The following is a 25942-nucleotide window of genomic DNA, read 5'->3' as shown; positions in this document are numbered from 1 at the left end:
TCCCTTTGGAAGTCACACATTTGTACCTAGTGTGGTTTCTAGGCTTTTAAAAGGCCTGCACAATAAGCATCAGAAATACCTCACAATGTAATCCAAACCAAAAGAATATGGAGGGAATCAGAGCATGTTAGGGTTGAGAAGGACCTCTGAGACCATCTGATCTAACCTGTCCCCCTAAAAAGAAGTCCTGTTTCGTTCTTTTGAATTAAACTGTTTTTCTTTCTTTCTTTTTCCTTCTTTAAGGAGGCTTGAGGAAAAACCAACAAAAAAGAAGAAAAGCCTCACCAGACTTGCATCAGCCTTAAAGTACCTCCCAGAGGTCTTCTTAAGGTGTCCCCAGGTAAGGAGTTAATTATTGGGCCCCTGAAACGAGAGAGGCCTGACCACAGCTTGATCCAGACAGAGAATGATAGGCATTCAGTGCATCAAGTCAGTGTCTTAGAACTACACAAAACCTTGGAATGGAGACCATGGAGTGTGGGGGTGGGGAAGGACCTGAGAGCAGAGGAAAATACAGTGTCAATGAGGGGACTGCCCCATACAAGGTGCCCCCTTCTTCCTTCTCCCTTCCACAGAGATTTTTTTTAACTTGGCATCCAAGAGAGGTGCCCTTGATCTCTGAGCTGCTTTGCTCCAGGACTTAGTGTAAGGTAATGAGTCAGGTACCTGAGGGGGAGGTTATTGAGTGATGAGGAAGCTCACAGTTCACACTTACTTTTGCAATTCTTTAATTTCACTTAAAATATTATCAAGACCGGATGCCAGGAGTCTGTGCCAGGCAGCTTGGGCAAAATCATCTGCAGAGAACATGTTTAGAGTCATTTCTATCTGTTCATTTCTCAGAACAGCTTATTAAAATGTATAGTTATCTTCCCCCAGCAGATCAAGGCTGTGATAATGTCATTAATGAGCACCTTTTCCCATAAACAAAATGAACAAACCTCCCAGGTAGAGGAGACTGTTTAACTTAGGATGCATTGTTCAGAATGAGGGATAAGGATTATTGGTGGGCTGCCTATGGCACTACTAGCCGGCATCTGTGTAAGGCTTTAAAGTTCTCAAAGCACTTTATGTGTATTAACTCTTTTTGATTCTCACAACAACCCTGGGAGGTAGGGGCTATTATTACCCCCATTTTACAGAAGAGGAAATTGAGGCACATAGCATTGAAGTGACTCGCCTGTGGTCACACAGCCGGTAAGTGTCTGAGGCAGGATTCAAACCCAGGTCTTCCTGCCTCTGATCCCACCATCCATCCACTACAATACCTCGATAGCTGAAGTGATATGTTCACAATTTTTAAGATTTCTGTGGCCTGAAAGAAGCCGCTGATAGTGGGATCTTACACTGTTGGACCTGGAAGGGACCTTAGTGCATAGGACATAAAATATCAGAGTGGGAATGAGCTGCAGCCATCACCCGGGTTCTGTAGCTTCATTTTGCAGATGGGGAAGTGGAGGTCCAGAGGCAGGAAAGGAGGGGCCCCTGAGCATACACTGGATTAGTGGCAGAGCCTAAGCTAGAGCCCAGGGCTGAGAGCTCTGAGACCTCTGGGGCACAGGTCCTTTTCCCACCAAGGTAAATCGCCGCCCCTCCCTTCTCGTGCTGTGCCCTCCCCAGAGGATCTGCCCAGGGCACCAGAGGCCTTCCTTCCTCTGGCTCCCTTAATCTCCCATAGACACTAGTGCAGGCCTGGGATGAGGTGTCAGCCGTCCTTCCCTTTGCCTTATTCTCCTTTTCTGGTCCTAAGCCTCCATGACAAAGTCATTGATATTACTCCTGGCATGCAAGGCATCATTGGTAATATGCTGCATGCCCTCATGGTACATCTTTCCATTGCCCCTTGGATCACATGCACTTATGGTTCTTGGAGATCATGCCATCCTGTGGTGTGCAGCCATATGGCGTTACTGGAGGAATATGAATGAAGATCTTTTGTGGTAGACAGCAGCCTGGGCTCATTCAGAGGCTGTGTGTGCACTTTCCCCAAAGGGATGCCTGTTGAGCTCTTCTTACTTCTTTTTTCTTTTCTTTTCTTTCTTTTTTTTGGGGGGGGGGGGGTGAGGCAGTCTGGGTTAAGTGACTTGCCCAGGGTCACACAGCTAGTGAGTATTATGTGTCTGAGGCCTAATTTGAACTCAGGTCCTCCTGACTCTAGGGCTGGTGCTGTATCCACTGCACCACCTAGCTGCCCCTGAGCTCTTCTTATTTCTACAGCCACGTACTGTAGAAATTGCCCTTCTGCAGTGACTATCCAAAAAATACCTGCTGACAGACAAAGTCAGTAGGTCATGAGTCCAGGTGCCGGTCCGTCTGGGCGATGTGGGGAGAGAATGGCAGCCCCAGATCCAGCCTTGACCTAGAGCAGTGAGCAGAGCACCAGGCTTGGAGCCAGGTGAGGTCAGTTTGAATCCCATCTTTGACATGTACATACTACCTGGGTGACTGTGGGCAATTGGCCCAGCCTCACTGAGCTTTAGTTTCCTCCTCTGTAAAATGGGGATGATGAAACAAGTGATAAGTATACTTCACACAGTTGTTGTAAAGATTGTATGTGATACTATCTCTAATGCCCCTTTTTGAATTTTAAAGAACTATGCAAATGTTCCATGGGTGTGTGTGTGTGTGTGTGTGTGTGTGTGTGTGTGTCTTAGTATTTCAGCTTTGTAACTTTTGACTGTTTGTGGCAAAATAATTTGGAGATTTCAGTTTAGTCCCCAATAGGCTGATGCTCCTCCCCCTAAGTGACAACAGCCCCAGGTTAGCCACAAGGAGCCCCAGACGCTGCCGGGACCCAAGGCACTGAAGCATTTGGACTTTATGTTGATAAATTAGAGCACGGCATACAGAAACGTGTTGTACTTACAGTGTCTTATTTTCTCTTGAAGAGAGGACATGCTGTTGTTTGGTAAATTAGTACCTTCTGGGGAAAATATGTGCAACTCTAGCTACCAGAAATCTAATCCAGAAAGGCAGTGTTGTTAGTCTGGCCCTTTCTTTTGGGGTTGCTGTTTCTCACATGGTTGCAGATACAAGTGAACTTTGACCACTTCCTCGGGGCAAATGTCCATAGAGAGGCAGAACTTCAGCCCTTTGAAATCATATAGTCCAAACTACTCATTTCACAGATGGGAAAACTGAGGCCCAGAGAGTCTGAGTATTACAGCAGCCTCGAAGGGCACTTAGAAATCTTCTGGTCCAGCCTCCTCCCTTTACAGATGGAGATCCTGAGGCTCAGGGGTGTTTAGTGATTTGCCCAAGGTCACATCAGGAATTCGTCATTAGTGGAAGGTATTTTTAAGATGCTTTGAAATGAGAACTCTGTGCACTTTGACATACGGATGGACAGGTTTGTCTAGTTCCTCTGTGGCTTCTGAGAGAGTCATGATGTGTTCCCTGGTTCCCTTCTTTTTTTAAACAGGAGGAGCTTTAGTGAACCATCTCTCACAAAAATGCCCCCTCACCTCAACAGAGAGCCTTAGCGGCGAGCAGGTCATTTCGGAAAGTGCTCTGACATTGCAGTGATCTCTCTAAACACTGTCGTCACGTGGGACAGAGAGCAGTCACCAGAGGGCCAACAGTCTCATTGAATGTGGTTCACCAGCCTCCCAAATACTTCCCCCATTGTTGATGCTTGAAATCCCACCATTAGAACAGCTTTCCTGCGCCAACAACCCACACATAGTTCATCACTAAGCACTATTAAACTGTTTTGAGTCAGATCCTTTCTTGATCTGACTTCTTGAGAGAAAAGCTTAATCATGGGAATGGGGTTGAGATCACTAGCTCGAAGGGGTCTCCACCAGTGAGGGAAAAGAGTAGGGAGAGGAGGCCAAAGAATAGGGAAGCTGAGATTCCCAGAGATAAAGCAGTTGCTGGGAGCTCCCTCTGGCTCTCCCAGTTCAGTCTGGTAAATTCTGGGCTCCTGCTTCATGTATGACTAGTGTATGTAACTGTGGGGAGGAGGGAGGGTGTTTCTTTGAGACAGGAACATCCCTCCCCTCTCTCTTGCTTGGGAGGAATGGCATCCAAGTTACAGAGTCACGGGGCCAGCCTAGAAGGGGCTTTAAATGGATTCTCAGCGCACTCTAAGGGGTCTCCCTGATCCACTTGTTCAGAATGAACATTTATTCAGTCATGTATTAGATGCTTCCTAGATATAAATCACTCTCATTACCACAGAGAGGTAAGGAGTCTGTGAAGACAGTCCCTGTTCTCAAGGGGTATGCCATCTAGAAAGGAGGGGAAAAAGTGCCCAAAGGTAAATGGGATACAGATAAGAATCTGGTAATCCTGTAAGGGGACTATAGGGAGAGATCCCTTCCATCTGAGGACCTGGGGAGGAGGCCGGAAAGGCATCATGAAGGTCTCACGTAGGCTTTTGCAGGATGGATGGGCTCGGTATCGCTGGGGGGCAGGTTGTTCCAGGACAGAGGCACAGCCTTAGCAAAGATGTCATGGGGGGTGGGGGGGGGGACCCAGAATGGAAATCCGTCTGGCCATCTGCCGTAAGTTGGCAGAGGTAGCTAGAGGACCGAATGGTCTGCTTCCTCGCACAGGTCTGTGTCTCCCTTTGCATGTGTAAGAGTAAGGCAGGAATCCTGGATTGTCCCAGGATTCTGCGTCCCAGAATTCCCCTCACCCTGCCAGCAGTTTGGAATTTGTCTTCCGTGTCCAGTGTGGCCCAGGAATTTTGATTGCTTGTGTCTGTCTTCAGACATTATCAGCCAGTGGTGGCCACTGTGGGATCATATGCTGGGAGGATGTCGGTATAGGTTGTCACTTCCAGCCCAGTGGGGTTTCTTTTCCCCATTTGATCTCCCTGGCAGTACATTCTAAGCAAACAGTTGATATGGAGACAGCAGCTTATCTGGAAGGAAAGCTTTAAATCCATTAGTGAGGGGATGAGATTGTTGCCCTTAATTTTGGAATCAGTCAGTGATTCCAGGTGATATTAACTGAGTGCCATCATCCCCTGTGTTTTCTGCCTAGAGGGATGCAACAGTAAACAAAATGTGGCCTCTACCCATAGGGAGCTTGCAACCTAGTTGAAGAGGTGGCATGTGCCCATTAAAGGATACATGGTACCCAGATTAGGTGCCCCAGCAAGCTCAGAGGACAAAAAGATCTCTTCTACGTGGGCCATAGGTACAGAGGAAGGAGCGCTGGCTTGGGAGTCCAGCTAGTTGACGTGAATGCCATCTCTGGGGCTCACTAGCTGCATAGTCTTGTGGAAGGCTCTGCTCCTCTCTGGGCCTCAGTTTCCTCATCTGTAAAAGAGGGGGTTGGATGAGATGATCTCTAAGGACCCTTCCAGCTGTGAGTTCTTTGATGTGATAATCTTTTACAGAGGACAAAACACTCAGAGAAGGAAGCCTGTGAGGGGCAGGACAGAAGATCATGAGCTCTGGATGATCCTCAGCTCATTTTTAGTAGTAACTGCAGCCAGCTCTGAACTTCTGAAATGCAATTCTTTGAATTACTTCCGTTTAATTCAGCTTCCATGTATTAACCACCTACTTTGTGTAGGTCCCCTCCCAACCCCCCTACAATCCTTGGGTGGTCACTGTATCTCACTGTATCCCAGGCTCTGAGAATTATCAAAGAGCAAACCCTCTCAAAGGAGCCATCAGCCCTGGTCCTGAGACCAACCCAGGCAAGATGAGATTTGACCTAATCTGGCAAACCCCAGGAACTTTAGATACAAGGTGATGAGTTGGGGGGAGCCCATTTTTAAGATGGCTGTCTTTTTAGCAAGGATAGTGTGTGCTTTAGAGGAGGGAAGTCACAGCATTCAACTTAATTCAGCAAATATTTACTTAGTATCCACTACCTGCAAGGCACTGTGCCAGCTATTAGGAATAGAAAGACCTATAACGAATGAGTCATCTGCCCTTGGGCGGCTTCCATTCCACTGGCAGATACAGTGAGTACCGGAAGAAGTAAATGCAAAGTAATACCAGGTTTCTAGAGAGAGAAAACTTTATTAATAGGGAAAATGAAGCCGGGCCTCAGGTAGAAAATACCACTTGAGCTGGGCTTTGAAGAAAGCTAAGGATTGTGCAAGGAGGGAGTGTCCCAGTAATTGAGATATCTTGGAGCAGTGATTTGCTGATTAAGGAGCATGACCTTCCAGTTTACTTAGCATTCCTCGGATTCAAAACTTAGTATATCAGAGCTTGTCCCTACCTTAGAAATCAATATTCTCTGGAAATTGAGAGGATGCCCATCAATTGGGGAATGGCTGAACAAGTTGTGGTATATGAATGTAATGGAATACTATTGTGCTATAAGAAATGATGAGCAGGCAGACTTCAGAAAAACCTGGAAAGATCTGCATGATGTTGAGTGAAGTGAGCAGAACCAGGAGAACATTGTACACAGTAACAGCCGCATTGTGCGATGACCAACTTTGATAGACTTAGCTCTTCTCAGCAATGCAAGGATCTAATATCTCCAAAAGATTAATGATAGAAAATGCTATCCACATCCACAGAAAGAACTATGGAGTCTGAATGCAGATTGAAGAATACTATTTTCACTTTTTTGTTGTTGTTTTTTGTGGCTTTTCCCTTTTATTCTGTTTCTTCTTTAACAACATGACTAATATAGAAATATGTTTACATGATTGTACGTATATAACCTATATCAGACTGCTTGGGGGAGGGGAGGGAGAAAGGGAGAAAAAGTATGAAACTCAAAATCTTTTTTGGGGGGGGCGGGGCAATTGGGGTTAAGTGACTTGCCCAGAGTCACACAGCTAGTAAGTATCAAGTGTTTGGTCTGAGGCCATTTGAACTCAGGCCTTCCTGATTTGAGGGCTCTATACACGAAATTCTAAATCTTATAAAAAAAGAATGTTGGAAACTATCATTACATGTAATTGGAAAAAATAAAATACTATTTACCTCCCCCCAAAAAAGAAAAGAAAATCAAGTCAAGAAAAAAAATGAAATCAATATTCTCATTTTATAGAGAAAGAACTGAGGCTCAGACTTGCTTCCAGTCACATAGGATGTTTGTGGCAAATCACCAGAAAGTGTTCTGACATCTGATTGGTCTCTCTAAACATTGTCTTCGTGTAGGACAGAGGAAACAGTTACCATAGAGCCTAGACTGTTGTTGTCTGTGGGTCACTGGACTCCCAAGTACTTCCTCCATTAACTGATTAGTTGATGCCAAAAATCCCACCTTTCTAAAGGTGACCTTTCCTGCACCAACAGGCCATTGGCAAAATGCAAATCATTCCTCCCCAGGCACTGTTAAACTGTTTTGAATCAGATCTTTTTTTGAAAGAAAGGCTTGTTAGTGGTAAGAGGGTTGAGATCCTGAGCCCAAGGGGTCTCTGAATAAGGGAGGAGGGTGGGAAGAAGAGACCAAAGGAAAGGGAGGCTGGTCACCAAAGATCGAACAGTTGTTCGGGGCTCACTCTGGCTCTCTCGGTTCCATCTGGTGAGTTCCCAACTACAACCCAGGCCTCCTGATTTTCAGTCTAGACTTAGTGTGTCATGAATGAATACTTGAATTATATGGGCAATTATATGCAATTATAAAAAGTCATACTGAAAAGTATCCCTTGGTTTCTCCTTCCTCTTGGTTTTGTTTTTGGTTTTTTTTGCCATAGATATCTGCCTATGTTTCCTGTGTGCAGGAAGTTCATTTCTCTTTAAGGCAAAGGACATCAAAACACCTTGCTGGCATTCGTGCAACTTGTAAGAACCAAGCATCTCACCAAGATGGCACAGAGAGCCAGGCATCTGAGGGTAGGGAACAAAATTCCCTCCAGTGGTCAAGCCTTCCAGTATCAAAGTGATCTCCCTCAGTGAAACACATCCTGAGCCAAGGCCCTCTCACTTCAGGTTTGAGGTCAGGAAAGTAATAGAATAATAATCATGATACCTTATATTTGAATGTAAGCACTTTCCAAAGTGGTCTACATATGTCATCCCTTCTGCTCCTCACAGCTTCAGGCACCTGTGATTTCCTAGACTACTTCTATGGAGTGTTAAGATCTAGAAAGCATTTTACAAATTATCTCATTTTATCCTCACAACCACCTTAGGAGGTAGATGCTGTTATTATCCCATTTTTCAGATGAGAAAACTGAGGCAGATATAGTTTTTTTTTTAGTGATGTACCCAGGGTCATACAGTTAGGAAGTATCTGAGGCCAGATTTGAACCCAGGTCAGAACCAGGTCAGAACCCTGACCCCAGGCCCCATGCTCTATCTACTATAAACTAGCTGCCACCTAGATGTGGGTCCTTCCTCTACATTGTGGTAAAGAAGGAGCAGCGAACTTGTACTCACAGGACACATGTTCAAGTTCTGGCCTTTCCACTGACAACCCTCAAGTCTCTGTCTCTCTGGGTCCCAGTTTCCTCTGATTCCATGACTGCTTCTGCTTCTTAGTAGATAATCTTTGGGAGCTGCTGAAGATAAGAAATCATGCCCCACCTTGTGGGCCATTGGAGACCCCAGAGAGTCCTGGGGTCGTCACCTCCATAGCAGGATAAAGTATTAAGAAGTGGAAGAAGCTCACGATATCATAGAATTGGGGGGGCACTGTTGTGGGGTGTCTTGTCCAACTGCCTCCTTACTGACGAGGAAACTGAGGCCAGAGAGGCTATTTGATTTTCCTTGAGATTACACAAGCACCTCAGTCCGGCATATTTTGCCCTGCACCACCATCCTCTCTCTTTATCGTCAGATGATAGAGTAGCATTGACCTCCTCTTCATCCCCTCTCCCCTGGACTAGTTATTGCAGTGGCTTCCTAATTGATCTGCCTGCCTCAGGTGTCCTTCCTCACTGTCCTCCACATAACCACACAGCTGGTCTTCCTAAAGTACAGGGCAGACCGGTCACTCCCCTACTCAGTAAACTCCAGTGTACTCAGTAAACTGCCTCTGGGATAGATAGAGACTCCTAAGTGGTTAAATCCTTGATCAGTCTGACCCTAAGTCATTCTTCTGGGCTGATTGTGCATTACTGTCCTTGTACCGCACACTCCAACTGGACGGACCCATTTGCTGTTCTCCAGACATGACTTATAGCTCCCATCACTATGTCTTTGCACAGGCTGCCCTGCCCCGCACCTGAAATGCACTTTTCCCCCCAACCCTCCAAAATTATTTTGTTATGTTTTGTATCCGCTTGTCTGCCAACTTGTTTCCTTCTAGTAGAATGTAAGCTCTTTGAGGGCAGAGCCTGTTTCCTTTTTGTCTTTGTATCTCCAGAGCCTAGCTCACTGCCTAGCGCTTCTTCTAAATTCTTATTAAAAGGAGAAGTGACTTGTGCAAGGTCACATAGCTGCTAGCAAGTATTGAAGCTAGAATTCAAACTCAAGTTTTCTGGGTCCTAAATAGGGTATAATTTCATCAGCCTTGGGAAAACAAACATGGTTAGAAACCCCGTCCAATCACTGAATTATTTTTGTCATTACAGCTCCATTAGGAAACTAGCCTCTTTTTTTCCCCACTGGAAGAAAAAAATATGCCCGGGCATTTTGACTCTTTGCCAGAATTGTGTTTTGACTGGATGAGGGTGTGTGAGTCAGATGTCAGTTTCAGACATACCCTACGTGCAGGACCAAAGGAACTCGGGCCAGGCCCATGTGATGCAATATGGGTGCACTCAATTACCCCACCTCCACCCTAGCCCTGCCCCCCCCACCTTCCTTCCCAACCTGAGCAAAATTAATCCTTAGCAAGATTAAACTGGTTTTGGCATAGACTCTGCTTATGTACGTTCTAAATTAACATGAAGTGCTCAAGGGAAATATTTTAATGATGGGAATCAGGGACTCAATTACATTTCCATGGAAAATAGCCATACTAGTACAGTTAAGGGGAAAACATAGAATCATCCCTTGCCTTCTCACGGGTCATAGCTGCTCTGAAACATTCTTATGGGGTCGGGGTGGGAGGGTTGATAGTCTGAGAATAGGATGGAGGCTCCATTTCACTTTGAGAATTAGTTGGTAATAGAAATGATTCCAGGCCTCAACAAAGCATGTGAGAAAGCAGGGGCTGAGAGAGCCAGAATTCTGGGGAAAGGAATGAATGGCAACATAGAATCATGGAATGTCAAAGCTGGAAGGGCCCCTCAGGTATAGAATATAGAACTTCAGAGCTGGGAGAGATTTTAAGATGTCAGAACTGGAAGGGACCTTAGAACATGTCAGAGATAGAAGGGACCTTGGGACACAGACCATAGAGTGGAAGAAGTGGGTGGAAGGAATCTTAGAATAAGAGCTGATCTTAGAATCGGAGCTGGGAGGACCCTTAAAAATCATCTAGCCCAAGTCCTTCATTTTACCAAAGGAAAAACTGGAGCCCAGAGAAGGGACATAATTTGTCCAAGATCCCATGGTGAGCTAATGACAGGACTAAAACCCCAGTCTCCTAGCTTCCAGTCTTTCTACTACAATCCATTGTCTATGGGTATTAGATAAACAACATAGGAAAGTGGGGGGTGGACAATTCTATAAAGCTTCATTAATTCAGGCTGTCCCAATTCCAAGTTTGTGGGGGTTCATGTAGGGCCTGACTGCAGTTTCTCCCTGGTGGGGTGCCTTCATCGGTGTGACTTCAAGATTTCAGGAGGAATGTTTAAACTCCTTTAGGGCCAAAACGTGTTTTCAAGAGCCCCTCGATATTTCATATGTACCCATCAGTTGGTTATTAAACTCATTACGATGTATTCTCACTTAAATGGATCTGTGATCTTATCAACTTGCTTCCCTCGATGGTGTAGCTGCTAGCCCATCTGTGACTACTCATGCTACTTCACACTTAAATCTGTGTCCTCCAGAGGGAGGGCACACAATAGGCTGGTGGCTTTACTCTTGATCTTTCAGGATTCATTCGGTGGAAACACTATAGCATTCAGGCTGTTTATCTATTGTCATTTGTCCTTCCTATGTGACTAACTCTTCATTTCTGGTTATCTATCATGATATCACTTTGTGTACTCGACTTAGAATTTGTGAGATGCTGTTGCTCATTGACATCCTAGGTTTCTTCGTTGCCCTTTGGTTCTTTTAATTTCCCATATATGATGACATTCTTTTGATATGCAAGTGTATAGCATCACCAGAGGAACACAGAAAGTGTGAGAAAAATGAGATTTTACAAAAGAAAAATTGCAAAGTACTAACAAGTCAAGTCAGGAAGTATTTATTAAGGACCTCCTATGTGCTAGGTATTGTGCTCATTGCTGGGAATATAAAGAAAGGTCCCTGCCCTCAAGGAGCTCACAGTCTAAAGGGAGATAACATGCTAACAACCTTATACAGACGAAAAAATACAGGGTAACTTGGGGCCAGTCTTAGAGTTGGGATTTTAGTGGAGACTGAAAGAAGCTAGGAGACAGAGATAAGGAGGGAGAGAATTCTAGACAGGAAGGGCAGCCAGTGAAAGTGCACACTCTCTTAATAGATAATATCTGTTCTTCTTCTTCTTCTAATAGATAATAGCTGTTGTCCTTCTTTCTTGAGGAGGACCATGACATCAGGGAGGTGATGCCATGGCATGCAAGTGAATTAGATTTAAATGAGGGAGGGCTGTGCAAAGTCACCAACCTCACATTCTCTTCCAGAGCCATCTGGGTCTAGTGGTCAGATATAGATCAGGAAGACTGGAGATGGTCCTGGATGCAGTAGGAGACCTTGGTCTTTTTAAGTTAAGGTCTTTCCCAAGTCTCAGTGTGACTGAGGCTAAATGCCTATTCAGTAATTAAGGCTAGGTAAGAAATGAGGCAAAGAATGACATCTTTTACCTAGTTAAAAAAAAAATCAATGTGGGAGAAGATCCTCAGGGTTTCTGGGCCAAACAGAAACAATTGCTCTTTCCATTTACTTTGAGCCAATCAGGGCCCAAACAATGACCAAGGTGGGCTTGGCCTGGGACCTGTAGTTGACCTATCAATGAGAGCAGAGTAAATTGGGTTTAAGGCATGGTCCTTAAGAAAGAAATCTAGCCTGTAAACCCTAAGATATCTTTGGAGGTTTCAGTGATAAAAACTTACATTCCTTTGGGCAGAGCACCCACAAATAAGGGTATAATACCCTATGTGGACAGAGGGAGAGGAAGGAGGAAAGAAAGAGAAAGGAAAAGAGAGGAGAGGAGAAGGGAAAAGAAAAGGAGGAAGGAAGGAGCTTCATCTCCCAACTGGAACTGGCCAGGTGGGTCCACAGTGGGGCAGCTCAACCACTCAGGTTATTTGTCCTTCATTCTAGAAGAGAACCATGACATCAGGGAGGTGATGCCATGACATGCAAGTGAATTGGATTTAAGTGAGGCAGGGCTGTGCAAAGTCACCAGCCTCACTTTCTCCTCCAGAGCCATCTGGGCCCAGTGGCCAGATATAGATTAGGATGACTGGAGATGGCCCTGCATGTAATAGTTTCCAGCATCTTGATTGGGTGGTAAATGTGGATTGAATGAACATCAGAAGAGGAGAGGTTACTGAGTGATAGTGGTTAAAGGAAAGCCCAGAAGTGACAATGGGGAGGAAAGAGTATTCCAGTTCCTCCAACCTGACCAGTAAGTTGAGAGGTATGAGTGAAAATGCTACCCGTGCTGGAAAAGTTGGCCAGGGAAGCTGTCATTAGAAGGGAGCCAGGCCAAGGTGACTGCAAGAAGATGGAAGTAGTGAGAAAGGGAAAGCACAGGTTGAAAGCAGGTCTGTTACCTATGGAGCAGGCATTCCAAAGAGCAGAGTGGAAAGGATGGGTAGCTTTTGGGCTGGACTTTGGGAGAGTTTGGTTGAGGGGGTGGAGATAAAGGAGCGGTCAGTGGAGATGAAGAGCCAAGTTTGAGAATCACTGGGATAGGGAGGATATGACTAGGTGGGAGTTTGTTAGTCATTAAGGAATGAGTTCAGGTAGGTTATCATGATTCTTATGGGTTTGGCCTCAGCTGGAAAGCTGGAAGGGAAAGGCGGCGCTCATGAGGGTGCAGGCTCAGGTTCCAGGCAACTGGTAGAGGTGGTGGAGTTGTGGGAGGCTGCAAGAGGCACTGGGAGAAGATGGAATGGAGTGGATGGCTACTCCAGGAAAGCCAGGAGCAAGTGTGGAAAGAGCATAGGAAAAATTGCTTCCAATATTTAATGAGATGTGCAAATCAAAACCACTCTGAAATTTTCATCTCACACCAGTAAATTGGCAGTGACAAAAATTTGGAATAGTTAGTGCTGAAGAGGTTGTGGAAAGACAGGCTCATTAGCATGGTGGAACCGTGGATTGTTGCAGCCATTCTGGAAAGTGACTTGGAATCATGCTAAGAAAGTGACCAACATATCTATACCCTTTGACCTAGAAATGCCACTGTGAGGAGTATACCTCGATGAGATCAAAGAAAGGTCCCACATATACTAAAATATTCATAGTGGCACCTTTTGTAGTAGCAGAGAACTGGAAACAAATTTGATACCCATTGATTTTGGAATGCCTAAATAAGTTGTGGGATGTGAATGGAATAGAATGGTACTGTGCTATAAGAAATGAACTGTGAAGAATAGGGGGGCATGGGAAGACATATAAATTGATTATTAAAGCAATGTAAATAGAAAGAACAAGAAATCAAGACCAAATACTTGGAGTTTGGTCCTGAAGAAGAGACGTAAGAATGCACCTCCCTTTGCAGAGGTGATCTATGGGTATGGAATACTGCGTACGCTAGCAGTTGGCCAATGTGTTGGTTAGTTTTTTTGTTAGGTTTTCTCTACTTTATTTTTTTTTCTTTGTTACAAAAGATGACTAAGTGGGGGAGAGAAGATGGATCAGTATTAGAAATGAATGTGATATGAAAACCAAAGTTATCATGAAACATTAAAAAAATTTTGAAAACTATCAACATTAGCAAGTGCACAATTAGTTTGCAGATGCAGCATGTTCAGTTGTTTTCAGTTGTGTCCAATTCTTCATGACCCCTTTTGGGGTTTTCTTGGCAAAGATACTAGAATGGTTTCCTTCTCCAGCTCCTTTTACAGATGAGGAAACTGAGGCAAACAGGGTTAAATGACTTGCCCAGGGTCACACAGCTAGGAAGCATCTGAGGCCAGATTTGAATTCAGGAAGATGAATCTTCCTGACTCTAGACCCAGTGCTCTACCCACTGCGGCGCCATGTGGCTGCCCCATAGGTGGAGCATAGTGTGCAGTAATAAGTAAATTATCCTTCCTTTGTACCCATTAAATTCTTGCTGAGTCTCAAAACTTAAAAAAAAAATTGGGGCGTGTTGTTTCAGGGAGAAGTCTAGAGTTGAAAGTGCAGCATAATTTCCCATATACAGTCTAGCCTGCTGGCTTGCTCTTGTTGAATCCCGGACCCAGCTCCCTGGCCTTCGGCAGCGTCTGTCCAAGTTGGGTGTGCCACTGGACTAGCTCACGAGGCTACCCATCCAACTGCTTGTCACCATCAACACGATAGGTATTATTTATCTATTTAGTTTGATCTCTGTGGGTGATTGGACTGAACTCTTTTGAGTGATTCTACAATCTCATTTAGGAGGCTCTGCAGTCACGCTTCGTTGTTCATTAGATCGATGAGAGTGAGAACTGCTGCTGAGCAACACTTCCAGGTTTGATGTAATTATTCCTTGAAAGTACTGACTGCATTTCTTAAAGGAATATTTTATAATTTATCTTCCCACTAACTTAGAGATTGGCCTTTTTTCCCAATTAGTTTATTAAGTTAATTAAATTTAGTAAAATTTGACTGGAATAAGAGATTATATTAGGGAAATGAAAGATTTAGGAAATTTAATTCCTTTATAGTGTAGTCCAGGGGTGCGAAACCCATGGCCTCGAGGCCACATGTGGCCCTCTAGGTCCTCAAGTGTGGCCCTTTGACTGAATCCAAATTTCACAGAATAAATTCCGTTCATAAAAGGATTTATTCTGTAAAACTTGGGACTTGGTCAAAAGGCCGCATCCAAGGATCTAGAAGGCCACATATGGCCTCGAGGCCACAGGTTCCCACCCCTGGTGTAGTCCCTTAGAACAAAATAATATGCCCAAGTGAAAAGGTGTGTGCATGTACAGGTAGAGGTAATTTAGAAGTGAACAGACCAGAGTGTTTGTTTATCTTGACTGAGGAGAGAGGGTCAAGGATTTGGACTGAGAAGGGCTTGCATTTCAGTGACTCTCCCCATTTAATAGGAGTTAGAGTTAGAAAGTACCTATGAGAGGGCTGAAACTAGGCTAGACCAACTAGGGTTTTGCCTCAGGCCTCTCTGAATTTAAAGAGAATTGGCTCCTAAGTGTGGGGAGGGGGGTATGGAAGGGTGACGCAGGAAGGGCAGGACCATTCCAGGCTCCTACATCCACCAGTATTTCATGGCGTGTGATAAGTGCTTAATAACTGCTCTGTCTCTGTCTCTGTCTCTCTCTCTCCCTCTGTGTCCGTCTCTCTCTGTCTCTATCTGTCTATCTATCTATGAAGAACATTCATCAGCACTCCCTCCCTTGAGTTAGTCCTCCTCCCTTCCTCTTGAACCGAGTGCTTCCTACCTGAGCCAAGATCAGTGGCCCTCAATCTCTGGCGTCTTCCATCAAGCAGTGGATTTATGAGCAAGTCCTTAGCTATCAGTCACCTGCCCATTAGGGTCTCAGTTTGGGGCACTGACCCTCAAGAAGAGCCATAGAGTACTAGCACCCTGGAGCTGACCACTATAGGACTCCATTGCCATTAGCTCCCAATTCCTTCTGGCAAGAAAGAGCTGGGGAAGATGAGTAAGGAGCGTTCAGACCCTATGGGGACTTCACATGGTCTACAGTGATGCACTCCGTTCTGCCTCACCCTCTCTGATGCACAGTAGGCGTGATGGGGACAGGTGACTTCTTAGATGTGGGGTTGGGTGAATAAGCTGCTGTTCTCACAGCCTTCATGACTTGGCAGAGGGTTCCAGCCTTTCCTCCCCAACCTGGGCACTTTGCCCACAACCCTTGTGAAGAGGGAGAAATAGGTACCTGGGGTCATACCTACTGGAGGACTCCTCCTACCACATTTCTAGTTTTCTTGTACCTTATCCACCACCACACACCCTTCGATTCAGTGACACAGGCTTCCTGGCACTTTGATAAACCCGATACTCCATCTCTTGTCTCTGGGCATTTTCTCTGGCTGTCTCCTATGCCTGGAATTCTGTCCCTCCTCACCTCTGCCTGCTGCTTTCCCACATAAAATCTCATCTTCTACTGGAACACTTTCTTAATCCCTGTTAAGTCTGGTGCCTTCCATTTATCTGAGCCCTGAACCACCCGCCCCAGCCATTCATAAGCTAACTAGCACTTGGTATCAGATTCTCTGACTCCAAATCTTGTGCACTTTTCACTGTGCCATGCTGATTTTATGTTGGCGTGTGTAATTTTTGTTTTGTTTTTGTTTGTTTTTTGTTTATGAATGATTTTGTTTTGTTTTCTACCTATAAGAAATTGTGGGAGTGGGGTAGAGGGGTCATAGGACCTTTCACCTTAATGAAGTGTCCCACAGATGAGAAGAAAAGTGAGGGGAAAAAAACTAAGGCATTGACTTACAAGAATCAAGGAATATGAAAATGCCTTGTCTCTAATAATAAGAAAAATTAAAATTAAGTTAACTCTGAAGCTTCACCTCACACCATCAGCCTAGCAAAGATGACAAAAGGCAAAAGCAGCAGATATTAGGGAGGCTAAAGACTGGTGCTTTAATGTCTTGTTGGTGCATCTGTAAATCGGCTCAACTTTTCTGGAAAGTAAATTAAAATTATATTGGAAAAGTTACGAGACTGTGCCTATCCAGCAATACCACTTCACGGCACATACACACATACATATGTGTGTATATAAATATATATTATACATATACATGTGTACATATATAAAAATCAAGGGGAAAGGCCCCATGATACAAAACTATTTTAGCCACACTTTTTGCAAAGAACTACGAGGAAAGTTGGTGTTCACTGATTAGAAAATGGACAAACAAATTGTGGCATGTGAATGTAGTAGGATATTATTGTCGCAGGAGAAATTATGAAGAATTCAGAGAAACTGGAGAAGGTTTGTGAAAACTGATACAGAACAAAGAAAGAAACACCTGGAGAATCATTTACACGTAACGTCAGCCACAGTAACGAAAAAGACACCACACTTAAAGATTTCAGAATTCTCATCACTATGTAACATCATGTTACAATAATTGGTTTGTTTAAAGCCCAGAGGGCAATATGATGTTCCCTAAGATCCACATGGTTCCTTCCTCTTCAGCTTTAGAGAGTTTTAGATGAAAAGTTTTTGAGTTCAATTTCAATTGCTTCAAGCCCCCAGTTAAGAAAATTCCTGACATTTGGGCAGACGTTGGACTGTCTGCCTAACTTGACATTTGTATCTATCTCTAGTTAACCCCTGGCCTTTTTGTGGTTGAAATTTACTGGAAATGTTTGAGTTATGATTATATTATAGTGTCTATGGATAGCAGTCAGGGAAAGATCTTTTCTCAGGATTTTCTCCTGCCTGAATCTCCTCCTCAGAGGTGTCTGTAGAACCAGTGACCCTCCTTGATACCTTCTTTTCTGTCACGGTTCCATCCTTCTTTTGCCCTTCAGCCCAAGGCTGGAGGGCCTGCTGGCTCTGAATTCTCAAATGTAGACCTTCAGAATTTCTCCCTGGATCCAAGATAGCCCCTTCCTTTTAATGCAAGCTCTTCAATGTGGGACCAAGTCTCAACAATAGCTTTAATTGATACAAGGAGGTATGAAGGCCTTTTTTATACTGGTTTTAATTGATTTATTTAGTCAAGAACTATTTATACCTAATGAGGCAGCTTAGGTGGCTCAATGGATAGAGTACTGGGCCTGGAGTCAAGAAGACCTGAGTTCAAATTTGGCTTCAGACTCTTCCTAGCAGTGTGACCCTGAGCAAGTCATTTGATCTCTATTTGCCAGAGTCCAATGCAACTGAACAAACATTTTGGGGTATATGGGGTGTTCAGGGAAGACTAGTACCTCTGGTATGAGGGCTTGCTAAGCCCTTTTCAGGGCTACTCATCCACCTTTGGTGGCCACCTTCACCCAACTTTCATCTGTGGCTCCAAGAAGCTATAGCATGCTCAGCGGCCACACCTCAGTAAAACCTTCTGGACAGATGGGCTAAACCAGGTTGAGGGTAACAACGGACAGGTCTCAAACCTGTCAGTGAGTCAGAGGATATCTCCCCCAAGCATGCAAAATTTGTTCCAATGGGCAGTTCTGTGGTGCACTTAGAGCTTGGTTGGACATCAAAGATGCCACGGTCATCCACTGGCATCCCAAGCCATCGCCAATCTACTTGACCTCGGTCCTGTCACTGGACGTGGATGACTCTGGAAGTGAGAGTGAGGCTGACTACTTTGTGCAACTCTGTCTCACTTAAATCCAATGTACAAGCAAGTCAAGACACCGCCCATGAGGTCACTGGTCCATCCTCTTCAGAAATGGCAGAACAACAATTTATACCTACCAAAGTTAAATATTTTTAAGTGGGCAGGGTAGAAGAGGATCAAGGACTGCCATTCTGTAAGGGCCCTTAGAACAGAGAATATTTGAGCTGGAAGGTGTCTTAAAACCCAGAATATCAGAGCTGGGGGCTCTTAGAGGGACTTCAGCGATCATCTGGCCCACTTCCTCCTTTTTATAGCTAGGAAACGAAACAGGCTGGGGTTGGGGGTGGGGAGGAGAACTTGCTCAGTCATGCAAGTTGGTGCCAGGGCAGGATTCAAACTCAAGTCTCTTTACTGCTGCTCCACTTTTCTTTCTGCTGCTTAATGATTCTACTACAAATACTCTCCTGGTCCTCATTTTTCTCTTTCTTCACGATGGCCTCATGAGCCCCACCTTCCTTTCCTTTATTTATTTCCTTATTTAGCCATGATTTGAAACAAATCATTTCAGATAGAGAGTAAGGAATGGATTGTTTTTTCTGGAGAAAAAGATAGGCTATCTTCTCCTTGCCAAGGGCCAGAAATTCATTCCCAAGGGTCATTCTAAATCTCTCTATAACAAAGTGCAGGCCTGTTTACAGCGTGTCATCTGGAACAGTTTTCCCTCTCCTCCCTTCAGTCCCTCTCCTCCTTGGCTAGCTAGAAAAAGGAAGTTCTGATCTCTCTCCTCTTTACCTGCTTGAACAGCTGGAGGATCCCAGCATCTAACAACTGCAACAGCTCCAGCAGCCAGAGGGGGCCTAGGAAATAGGTGGAGCCAACTTCTAATGTTTTCTTGTATCACATTAGAGTGGAAGTGACCTTGGAAAATAGAATATTAGTGCTAGAAGAAGCTTTAGAATATAAAACATTAGTATTGGAAGAGATCTAAGAAATCATTTAGAGATCCTGGCACTTTAGTTGAATCTTAATCTGGGGTCCCTGAACTTGTTTTTATGAGAGAGAGAGAGAGAGAGAGAGAGAGAGAGAGAGAGAGAGAGAGAGTGTGTGTGTGTGTGTGTGTGTGTGTGTGTGTGTGTGTGTGTGTGTGTGTGTGTGTATACATACAGTCATCAGCCTGGCAAAGATGACAAAAGACAAAAATGGAAGATATTGGAGAGGCTAAAGATTGGTACATTAATGTCCTATTGGTGCATCTGTGAAATGGCTCAGTCATTCTGGAAATCAAATTAAAATTATATTGGAAAAATTACAAGATTGTACCTATCCAGCAATACAAGGCATACATAGTCACACACAAACAATATATACAAACACTATATGCATACATATATATATATTACACACATATATATACACACACACACACACAAACATCCACAAATACACACACTCACACACACATACACACACAGATAGATGGCTAGATGGATATACTATAATTGGCTTCTTCTGTAATTTATGTATTTATTCATTTTATCCATTTAAAAACATCATTCTGGTCTGTAAGCTTCCCCAAAGGGGTCTGTGACACACAGAAATAGTTCAGCCCTGCTATAATCCAAGGTTCCTGAGTTTACAGATAAGGAAATTGAAGTTTAGGGAGAAGTAAGCTGCCCTAGGTCACTTTATCTCCTCTGATTCAAGGAGCTTAAATCCTAGCAAGCTCCCAGAGCTACCAAGAGAACTGGAAGCTCAATCTCTTTAGCTTTGTTGCTCTAATAATACTCCACATTAGGATGGTCTCAGAGGACAGTGGTGTCAAACTCCAAGAGAAATGGGGGCCATTAAACTGTAGGTAAGGATCCCTGTGGAGCACATATTGACAATTTTTAAATGTAATATTATGTGTCTTATTGTATTTTTTTTTTCTTTTTGGCTAGGCAGTGGGGTTAAGTGACTTGCCCAGGGTCGCATAAGTGTCAAGTGTCTGAGACCAGATTTGAACTCAGGTCCTCCTGACTCCAAGGCTGTGGAGTCCCCTGTGCCACCTAGCTGCCCCCATCTTATTGTATTTTTATTTATTTTGTTAGATATTTCCTAATTACATTTGAATCTAGTTAGGGCCTCAGGCTACGTACCCCAAGGGCACGTTTGACACCTTTGTTTTAGAGGATTAAAGATAAAACATTTCCCTCTTCTCAGAGAAAGGTGGTGGACTACACATGTAAAATGTCACTTACACCATGAGATAAAGTCACTATGCCAGTTGTGTCTGTTTAATTCTTTCTTTGTTATAAAGCAAGATTGGGCAGTGGGGAGGAGAAGCAGTTATTAGAAAATGACTATGGTTTAAAAACAAAAGGTATCCATAATTTAAAAAACATACTCAGCATTTCGCAGAATCTAAGAGTGAAAGGCGCTACAGCGGTGGTCTGGTCCTACCCAAACCTAGTTTATAATGTCAGCCTGTGGTCTCTGTTTGAAGACCTCCATTGAGACTGGGTGAGACCCACTGTGTCCTCTGGAGGCCCATTCTACTTTCAAGTAGCTCTAAGTATTAGGAAGGGCAGCTCGGTGGGGCCATAGTGGATAGAGTGCTAAGCCTGGAATCAGGAAGACTCAACTCCCTGAATTCAAACTGGGCCTCGGTACTAGTTGTGTGACCCTGGGCAAGTCACCTCACCCTGTTTGCTTCAGTTGCCTCTTCTGTAAAATGAACTGGAGAAGGAAATGGCCAACCACCCCAGTATCTTTGGCAAGAAAACCCCAAAAGGGACCATGGAGAGTCAGACACGACTAATTGACTGAACAACGAACGACAATAACCCAGCAAGTGTGGCACTGTTAGCTATTACAGAACTCCCCCCACTCACCTCCTGGTGAAGGTACCATTCTTGCATTCCTAAGGTGCCTGGGGAGATTAGGGTCAGACTGAGAAGGCAGAGTCTTTAGTTACTCTTTCCCCTCTGTGGAGTCCTCATGAGGTTCCCCGTAGGTGATGCCAGTCAGTGCCCTTGTAGGGTCCCCAAACTGCCTTTCCATGCTGTGATTCTCAGCCTCCTTCAGCCACTGCTGCTCCAAGACCACCGGCACCAGTTCCAGTGGACCATTGGACATTCCAGATCTTGAACTTTTGGAATTCACAGGGTCTTTAGAGGGAGAGGAGAGAAATGTGTTCCTCCCTCCGTTCCCATCCCCTCCGAAGCCTTTCTCCCAGGAGCCCTTCTCTCTGTCCCTGACCAGCTCTATCTCACAATTCCCTCTCATCTCTTCATTGGACTGGCCTGCGGCTGGCATTTCTGATTTTGAACTGGACTCATGTTTGATACATAAGCCTGTCGAATTGAACCAGTCCCAGACATTTCCTGTATTGTGTTCTGTGATCAGATGATGGTGAAAATCCCTCTCATTTGAGGCTTTCAAGCAAAGGATGGATCAGTATTTTTGTTTATTTATTTGGTGGGGCAGTCGGGTTATGTGACTCGCCTAGGGTCACACAGCTAGTAAGTCAAGTGTCTGAGTTGGATTTGTACTCAGGTCCTCCTGACTCCAGGGCTGGTGTTCTATTCACTGCACCACCTAGCTGCTCCAGATCAGTATTTTTAAAGAAGATGCTTGTTCAGGTACCATTTGGACCAGATGGTCTCTACAGATCCCTTCTACATCTGGGGTTTTGTATCGGCCAGTCAGCCAGTCCATAAACATATATTAAGTTCCTACTAAGTGTCATACTTTGCTTTATGATCCTGTGATTTCTGATTCTAAAAAAGGAGATATTGTGTAGACCAGTTATGAAGTTGTTACAATAACCTAGGTGAGAAGGGATGGAAACCTGACCAGGGGGATTACAGTGTGAGCTGTGCTTGGAAGGGTGTAGAGGTGAAATCAATAGGACTTGGCTTCTCAGTGGATATGGGTTTTGAGGTGAGGCAGAGCACGCTCTGAGATAGTGAGCCTCAGTCTCTTAGGGACTCATAGTTGGCCTTTCTATGGAAGGAACTTGATTTTCTGCTTCTGTTTCCTCCTCCCTTTGGGAGACTGTGTGTGTCTCTTTAAATATGCCTGTGTGGGACTCACTTCCACCTTTCAGCTCAAAGATCACTCTCAGGGCTTAGAGCAGGGCTTCTTGACCCCTGAGGACCAGGACCTCCCAAGGGGACCGTGGCTGGATTTCAGGGCTCTATGAACTTGAATTTTCACTGACCTCTAACTGAAATTTACTGTTTCCTTCCACTATAAGCTTAAAACACATTATTCTGAGAAAGGCTTCCCCAGATTTCCAAAGGAACCCATGACATAAAGAAGGTTAAGAACTCCTGGCTTAGAGGAATGTTTGTCCCTTGGAACCCCAAAGCTTGGGATGCCATTCAGTTTTCAAATCCCTGTTAAAATAAGTTTGTAAATTTTGAGTAAGGGACCCTAGAGGCCATTGAGGCCAACACCCTCATTTTATAGATGACGCGATCTGCCTTGCTCAAGGTCATACAGGTGTAAATATCAGAGGTGGGGACCCATGTCTTCAAAGCCACTGAACTGTCAGTGGTACCATGCTGGATATTTGGAGGAGGGACAGATATAGAGAATAGTGTACATTAATTCTGGGACTTGCTGAGTTTGAGGCACTAACAGGACATTTGTATGGTGCTGTCCAGCAGGCAGTTAGAGATGAAGAATTATAGTTAAGGTAGAGATAAGGGCTGGATCTTTGTTGAGGTCTGAATCATCTGCATAGGGATAATAATGGAACCCATGGAGTAAATGAGATCACCAAGGGAAAAGTGTAGACAGAGAGAGACAGGAAGAGTGCCTGGACAGGGTTTGAGGGGGAACCTCACTCCCACTTGTAAATTTCATAAAACAGGAGGTGGGAGAAAGCATTAAAGGAGATGGAAAAGAAGTCTCAGAAAGGAGAGCCTGGAGAGAGCAGGGTTGGGGTTATCCAAGTGGTGATCATCCAAGGTAAAATTTGTCATTCCAGACTTTCTGTTATGCAGCCTATCAGCTAGAAGACACGAACTTATTTGTTAATATTAGCTTTAATACAAATATAATTTTAGGAAAGTAAATATGTTGCCAAAGACCATCATCTGATGTATTCAGGGCTCAAACAGAAATGAGTGATGCTCGGAGCATTTTCTGTTTTATATTCAGAGGATCGTGGGATTCTGAACCAGAAGGGACTGGAGAGAACTTCTAGTACAAATCTCTAATTTTCTGGATGAATAAATTAGGCCTAGAGAGGGGAAGCAAGTTGCCACTGTCACACCAATGGTAAGTAGCAAAGGCAGAAATGAAAACCAGGTCCCCTGACTCCAGTCTAGTGCTTTTGCTACCATACGGCTAGAATTTAGTCATCCATTCAGTACTCAGGAAGTCCTTGTGCTCAGCATATAGGCTACAGAGGTTTAGAATAAGTCCCTGCCCTCACTAAGTTTCCAGTCTGTGTCTTTATTCCTCACTTCTGGTGTGGATAGAATTTACAATGACTGAATTTGAAAATAACTGATCCCATAGTTGGGTGGGCCATCTTAGAGGCCAATAAACAACACACAAATCCTCCCTACAATATCCCCAACAAAGGATCATCTAGCTTCCACTTGAACAGCCTCATGGATGGAAAACTCACTACTTCCTAAAGCATCACACATTATTTTCAGTAATCTCTCATTGTTAGGAAGCTCTTACTTACATCGAACTGATATATTGAGATTTCAGATCCCCGCAACTTCCACACATTGGCCATAATTTTAGAAGATAGGCCCAAAGAGGTACTTTGAAAATGTTTTCAACAATTGTAGCATCATTGGAATTAGTTACAGCTTCCCAGGGGGACTTTCAAAAGTAATAACCATTTGAATGTGTAAGTTCTGATCTATTTCTTAAGCCTTTTTTTAAATCTTCTTACTTCATGTTTCATAGAATCACAGAGTTGGGAGGCATCTTAGAGGCCAGAATCTAGTTTAATCCTCTAACCTGTATGTACATTGGTCTCCTCTAAAGCATCCTTTAAAAATGGTTACATTAGACTCTGAGTGAAGCAGTTAGGTGGCAAAGCCAATGGAGTGCTGGGTCAGCCTCTGATACTTTAGTAGCTGTGTGACCTTTGGCAAACAACTTCACCCTTTTTGCCTCAGTTTCTTCATCTGTAAAATGAGCTGGAGAAGGAAATGGCAAACCATTCCAGTATCTTTGCCAAGAAAACCACCCCTCAAAAAAGGGATCCCAAAGAGTTGGACATGACTGAAAATGACCAGAAAAACAACAAATGTTACTAGTGATGAGAAATCCAATATCTTAAGAGACAACCAACTCCTATGTCAGATAGTTCAGTTGTTAGAAAATATTTCCTTAAATGGAATGGAAGTTTGTTTCCCAATAAAATTCTACCCATTTGTCCTAATTCTGTCACCTGAGACCAGATAGAACATGTTTGTACCCTAATACCTCATTTAGAATAGAAATAAATAAATATCTATCATTTATATAATATATTATTATCTCATTGGATCCTCACTGCAACTCCATGAGTTGAAGTGTTGTTATTATCCTCATTTGATGAGGAAGCTACTGACTTGCCTAGGGTCACACAGCTAGTAAGTGTCTGAAGCAGGATTTGAACCAAGGGCTTTCTGACTTTTAAGTCTAGAATTCTCCATTCCACAAAGCTTCTCTAGCCCTTCAAGTATTTGAAGACAATAATTATTCCTTCCCCTACCCACCACCACCCCTGCTTCAGATCTTCTATTCCCTGAGCAACATGGTGTACTAGTAGGAAAAACACTGGATTTGTAGTCAGCAGAGACCTGAGTTTGAATTTTATCTCACACATTTATTAATCCTGTGATGCCAAGTCACTTAATTTTTTTGAGCCAGCATTTCTTGTGTGTAAAGTGATCAAGGAACATCCATGTCACAGGGTTATTGTAAAAGCCAAAGGAGATACCATACGTAGAGCTGTTTGAAAGCCTGAAAGCTTGGTTCTTCTTATAGCCTGGGTGTGGTACTGACTCCCAGCTCTCCCAGGGTCGGGGCTGGCTCGGTCGCTTCACCTGTACTCACTTTGACAAGGCCCGTAGTTTCCCCAGAAGAGTGGCCGTGAGCTTCTTGCTCTAACTCTCAAGGTTCTAAAGGCAACCCTGTGGGTGACTTTCTACCAGCACGGTAGCTCATTAGCTCAACAAACCAGCCACTAATACTCAGTTACTCCTCACCAAAACATTAACTGAAAATGCAAGGCAAATAAATAATTTACCTGTAAACGCTCCCACCAATGTATATAGAGTCCATGGGGAGAATGGGCACATACCTAAAATCCCAGACTTGTAGAGCACCCAAAGAGGAAACACACATAGGCAAGGTAATGCAAAACTCTAAAACTGTCCAGGGATGGGGAACCTGTTAGACTTTCATCTTCTTTTTCTGCCTCAAGAATTGTCCATAAAAATTCTCAGATGAGCGTCATCTTTGTATCCGAAGGATTCTTTCACTGCTGAACTGAGCTGGTCTGGTCTGGTCCACAATATGCTTACTTACCACCTCACTGGGCACAGCATCTCAGCCGGGCTAGCTGACTGACCAGATGGCTTCTCTGTTCTCTG

The 25942-nt window shown here is 44.1% G+C and overlaps 1 protein-coding gene across 6 annotated transcripts in view; it reads left to right on the top strand.

The window, feature by feature from the left end:
* JSRP1 (junctional sarcoplasmic reticulum protein 1) overlaps positions 1 to 25942 on the top strand; it is an 86374-nt gene that overhangs the window by 18578 nt on the left and 41854 nt on the right. For all 6 annotated transcript variants that reach the window (XM_027853194.1, XM_027853189.1, XM_027853193.1 and 3 more), the window contains one exon: positions 244 to 340. The gene's annotated coding sequence lies outside the window, so the exon portion shown is untranslated. The remainder of the gene's footprint in view (positions 1 to 243; positions 341 to 25942) is intronic.

Source organism: Vombatus ursinus, unplaced genomic scaffold (assembly GCF_900497805.2).
Source record: "Vombatus ursinus unplaced genomic scaffold, bare-nosed wombat genome assembly UNPS02009918.1, whole genome shotgun sequence".
NCBI lineage: Eukaryota > Metazoa > Chordata > Mammalia > Diprotodontia > Vombatidae > Vombatus > Vombatus ursinus.
This window is presented reverse-complemented; position numbering and strand designations above follow the sequence as displayed.